The sequence below is a fragment of the Sinocyclocheilus rhinocerous genome, unplaced genomic scaffold, assembly GCF_001515625.1.
Source record: "Sinocyclocheilus rhinocerous isolate Xijiao unplaced genomic scaffold, SAMN03320098_v1.1 scaffold3900, whole genome shotgun sequence".
Taxonomy (NCBI): domain Eukaryota; kingdom Metazoa; phylum Chordata; class Actinopteri; order Cypriniformes; family Cyprinidae; genus Sinocyclocheilus; species Sinocyclocheilus rhinocerous.
The window spans coordinates 6,620-12,043 of record NW_015662187.1 but is presented as its reverse complement, the minus strand read 5'-3'; positions in this window follow the sequence as shown (position 1 = coordinate 12,043).

The following is a 5,424-nucleotide window of genomic DNA, read 5'->3' as shown; positions in this document are numbered from 1 at the left end:
GCATACAGTCGTGAGTTTCTGCTCGATGTCGGCAGAACCACATTTTTAGAGTTAAACTCTGCGCACGCCGAAGAGCTGCGGGATCTCGGTCTGCTCCGGAGGCCCACACCATCACCGACCCCCACTACTGCATCTCGCCCACAGCGGAGGCGCCACAAGCGGCGCGAGAGGAAGCAGAAGAGGGGCAAGCGTGGAGGTATCCGGGCTAGGCTAGCGGCTAATCCACACAAGCCAGCTATCCCCACCATCGTACTGGCTAACGTACGCTCTTTGGACAATAAACTGGACTACATCCGACTACTACGCTCAACTCAGAGGACTGTAAGAGACTGTGGTGTTTTTGTGTTCACGGAACCATTGCTCAGCAACAGCGTTCCGGACTGCGTTATTCAGCTCGAGCAGCTAACATGCTATTGAGCGGACAGAGTTCTCGTCGAGGGAGGTAAGACCCACGGTGGCGGGCTTTGTGTTTACATCAATGATGTGTGGTGCCACGATGCTGTTGTGGTCTGCAAACACTGCTCACCCCTGGTGGAGTTTATGATTATTAAGTGCCGGCCGTTCTATCTACCGAGGGAATATACAGCCACACTGCTCGTTGCTGTATACATCCCTCCCAGCTCCAACAACAGCAACAGGAGCGAGGCACTAAATGACCTGTACCAGCACATCAGTGAGCAGCAGACAGCCCACCCTGATGCTTTTCTCATCTTAGCTAGGGATTTCAACCACGCAGACTTAAAAAGTGTGTTCCCAAAAATACACCAGCACATAGACTTTCCAACACGGGGAAACAACACTCTGGACTTTGTTTACACCACCCAGAGAGGAGCTTACAACACACTCCCCCTCCCCCACCTCGGTGCCTCAGACCACATCACTGTCATGCTAATGCCTGCATACAGACCACACGTTAAAGTCGCCAAACCAGTTCACAAACAAATACAAGTGTGGCCGGAAGGGTCGTCAGAGGCTCTTCAAGACTGTTTTAACACCACTGACTGGAATATGTTTAAGCAGGCTGCCACATACAATAACTCCACAGACCTCCAAGAGTAAAATGGCTTTACTGAGAGTAACGCAATTTCAATTCTCTGTATGTATGTGCTGTACATGTGGAAGAATTGACAGTAAAGCAGACTTGACTTGACTTGTAACCTGAGACGTTTGTATTCATAGTCAAAGAGCAAACACACTAAGGCATTTTTTTAAAAGTAGCTCAACTGTCTGTATATCTGCTAAATTATGCTGATCTTTACTTTACAGTTTTTTAAAAATGCTTACACAGTTTTTGAAACTATGGCTCCATTTCTCAAAACTCTACACACAAAACCACAAAACACACTGACAACATGCAAAAGCAAACACTTCTTTCAAAACTATTTTAACTCTTCTAAAAATTACAGTGGGTACGGAAAGTATTCAGACCCCCTTAAATTTTTCACTCTTTGTTATATTGCAGCCATTTGCTAAAATCATTTAAGTTAATTTTTTTTCCTCATTAATGTACACACAGCACCCCATATTGACAGAAAAACACAGAATTGTTGACATTTTTGCAGATTTATTAAAAAAAAAAAACTGAAATATCACATGCTCAGTATTTAGAGTAGAAGCACCCTTTTGATCTAATACAGCCACGAGTCTTTTTGGGAAAGATGCAACAAGTTTTTCACACATGGATTTGGGGATCCTCTGCCATTCCCTCTTGCAGATCCACTCCAGTTCTGTCAGGTTGGATGGTAAACGTTGGTGGACAGCCAGCAGAGAGTTCATAGGCGGCCTCCTTGGCCGGAACAGGACAGGCAGAAAGTTCATAGTCGGCCTCCTTGGCCGGAACAGGACAGGCAGGAAGTCCATAGACGGCCTCCTTGGCCGGAACAGGACAGGCAGAAAGTGCGTTGCTGGGCGCCATCACCACGCAAGGAACTGAGGCAAGTGTCGCCATCTCGGGAGGTTCTGCAGCCTGCGCTGCCACCTCTGAAGAGACTACAGTGGACACCATGGCCTCTGGGAGCACAGCAGTGGACACCGCTACCTCGGGGGGTTCTGCAGCGTAAGCCACCCCCTCTGGAGAAGTTGTAGCCGGTACCGCTGCCTCTAGCAAATCGGCAGTGGAGTACGCGGCCCAGATGCACCATAAAGCGATCCCCATGATGGGAAGCGCTACAGACAGAGGAAATAGTTCAGAAGCTGGAGGGCTTGAGAGCGCTGGTTTAGGCTGTAACGGGGCTGACAAGACGTGAGATGTGCGGATCCATATGCAAGCTTTAATATCATCAGAGGAGGTCAGAAACACAGGCAGGGTCAAACAGTGGCAAACAGGTATATGGCGGGCAAGACACAAGAATAGTCCTAGGGCTAGCATCGGTCGATGAACGGCGAACAGAATCAGAAGGGGCAAGTGGCAGAGGGAAGGGATCAGAGTGAGTGTTAAATAGTGAGGGAGTGATATGAAACAGCTGGGTGCAATCAGTGTTGTGTGCAATTAGTGAACCAGCTGTGTGCAATCAGTGCTGTGTGCAATCAGTGCAATGAATGATGGGATATGTAGTCCGGGATGATATGCAACAGTGTGAGTGCGAGAGTCAATGAAAATGGGAAGGGTGACCTCTGATGGTTAGCCGACGGAAGTTCATGGACCGGATTTGTGACATCTACACAAAAACATAAAGTAATTAGCTACATACATACATCAAACTACACACATATGTGAAGAATGTAAAACTCTCCTCTCTTCTGTGTGATATGCTTGTTCAGAGTGCAGTGGGGCACAGGAGTTTGTCACAGCACTCACACACACATGCATATTCACATATACACTCTATATACAGTATGCATGTACAACTGATGAATTTACACAGTTATTATGACTTGTTAGAGCTGCTTTACAGCAGAATTTGAATTTAACACTCTTGTGAAGCTTCTGTGAAACAAACTATATTGTATAAAGCGCTTTAGAAATAAAGTGGACTTTCTGACTTGACTTATATGCATATTCAGTGTGTGTGTATATATATTTAGTACATATGAATTTAGTATTTTTTTTTAATATCATTATAAAAATATGATTTTATATCATTACATTGTTTAGAGCATAAGAAAAAATTTAAAAAATAACATTTTTGAAAAATGATATTTTATTCGTATGTTGTGCTTCTGTAGAGGACACTGTTGGAAACTCAGAAGTGAAGACCAGGAGACTCTTGGTTATCTTCAGCAGGACTCTTTATTGAGAATGCGCTGCGTGGCACTGCAGTCATCAAAAGTCTGACTAAGCCAGGCATACATTGTATTTTATAGGCATTCAGTGGGCAGTTCTTAAAGGTGTCTACTTAACACCTAGCCTCAGAAGTGACCACTTAAACAAAACATCTAAAGACAATACAGGAAAACAACCTCCGACTGTGAGCTTCAGCAAACCTACTCCCCAAAGATAACAGTACCCAAATGGTTTGAGCTGCACCTGGCCACGAGAACTAAAGATGTGTAAACATTCACATGTAGTTAACTCTTTCAGCACTTAACATTGACAGAGTCATTTCTAAAGACCCAGAAGTAATATCAGAGTTTGTTTCAAAATTTTATAGCAGTCTTTATTCAACTGTGGCATTTGTGAAAAATGTATTGATTTAATTAAACACTGTATTAAAGTTACTGATCACGAGTATAGTCAAATTTGTGATGCTCCTTTATCAATGGATGAAATTAGGCAAGCTCTACATACAATAAAAAAAGGTAAATCCCCTGGGATCGATGGGCTTTCAGATTAATTTTATCTCCACTTTTGGGAGTTTATTAAATTGCTTTTACTTTATATGTATAAAGAATGTATCAGTCAGGGAGAGACATGACCGCCACTATGAAACAGAGAGTTATCTCTCTTATACCTAAACCAGACAAGGATCCTAATCGATAACTGGCGACCTATTACTTTGTTAACATTAAACTATAAAATATTAGCCTCTGTCTATGCTAAAAGATTAAGTTATGGTTTAGATAATATTATCTGGATTCATGAAAGGCCGTCACATATCTAACAACGTAAGATTGGTACTGGACTTGCTGGATTATTCCGATTTAATTCATTTAGATGGTCTCATACTCTTTCTTGACTTTCACAAAGCTTTCGACTCCATATAACCTACATTACTTTTTCATACTCTAGAATTATTTGGATTGGGTAAAGCATGTATAGATACTGTAACCATGTTTTATAGAGGCATTAACAGCTCAGTGATCGTTAACTTTGACACCTCTAAGAAATTTAACATCTATCATGGAGTCAGACAGGGCTGTCCAGTCTCCCCATTTTTATTTATTTTAGCTACAGAGTTACTTTGCCTAAGGATTAACCACGATGAAAATCAGTAAGGAATTTCAATATTTGATAGGGAGATTAAAATTTTGTAGCTAGCAGACGACATCACGCTGTTCTTGGAGGACAAAAAGCAGTTACCCAATGCTCTGGAATTGGATGAACAATTTTCATGTGCCTCTGGCCTAAAACTTAATATTTCGAAATTTGAAATTGTCAATTCATGATATGGATAATATAGGAGGTATTCCAGTTTTAAAAAAAGTTTAAAATATTTGAGTATTCATATCACACAAAATCAATCAGTTGACATAATTTAATTTTTTTCTGATGAAATGATAAAAACTAAACATATTTTTAACACGTGGCTTCAGAGAGATCTTTCATTATACTTTAGAGTTCTTTCATCTAAGATGGAAGGGCTCTCTCAATTCCAGTGGTGTATTGTAACAAAGTAATAATACTTCATCACAGTACTTAAGTATTTTTTTGGGAGTATCTGTACTTTACTTGAGTTTTTATATTTCAGCCAACTTTTACTTTTACTCCACTACATTTCCTAATTAAAATGTATACTTTTACTCCGATACATTTCCCCGAAGCATATTCGTTACTTACTACAAAATAGTCAGAAGTCAGAAGAACACGGACTGCAGGAAAGCAGGTTTGATGATTCAGTGATCTGCGTTTGCAAGTTTTTAAAGTGACGTGACATGTGGCCAAGTATGGTGACCCATACTCAGAATTAGTGCTCTGCATTTATTCCATCCAAAGTGCACACACACAGCAGTGAACACACACACACACACAGCAGTGAACACACACCCGGAGCAGTGGGCAGCCATTTATGCTGCGGCGCCCGGGGAGCAGTTGGGGGTTCGGTGCCTTGCTCAAGGGCACCTCAGTCGTGGTATTGAAGGTGGGAGAGAGCGCTGTACATTCGCTGTACATATATCAAGTAATTTCTAGGTTACTAGGTAATCACACAGAGAGCACACACGTTGATTTATTATTCTATTAAACTCAAAATTTAAGGCATTCTAAATTGTAGACGGCAAAAATGCTTCTGTATGCTTTTTATATTTATATAATTTAATATAGTTAAC